At 42.4% G+C, this 269-nt stretch overlaps 1 protein-coding gene across 1 annotated transcript in view; it reads left to right on the top strand.

Annotated features, from left to right (window-relative positions):
- LOC119590707 (COMM domain-containing protein 5-like) overlaps window positions 1–269 on the top strand; it is a gene marked incomplete at its 5' end in the record, with an annotated part of 5804 nt that overhangs the window by 275 nt on the left and 5260 nt on the right.

Genomic DNA, 269 nt, shown 5'->3' with positions numbered 1-269 from the left:
ATATATACATAATCAGTTACCGGAAATTTCAAGTTTCAACCAGCCTCCGACTTTTCATTTGCGACGGAAGTACATAGAAGAAAAGTTTCTTAGGTTTATTTGCTCTATCATTTGCAAGTATTATTTTCCGTTTTAATGATGGCTAGTCAAAACTTTGCCTGTACCTCAGTTACACTGTCTAATGCAGGAACTGTGCCCCTGCAAATACCCCCTCCAGGGCAGGGGTTGGGGGGCATCCTCCTCTTCTGGGGGGTGTTATAGGAGTTTAT

The sequence above is a fragment of the Penaeus monodon genome, chromosome 27, assembly GCF_015228065.2.
Source record: "Penaeus monodon isolate SGIC_2016 chromosome 27, NSTDA_Pmon_1, whole genome shotgun sequence".
Lineage (NCBI taxonomy): Eukaryota > Metazoa > Arthropoda > Malacostraca > Decapoda > Penaeidae > Penaeus > Penaeus monodon.
The sequence above is the reverse complement of the archived record's forward strand: the minus strand, read 5'-3'. Positions and strand labels throughout refer to the sequence as shown.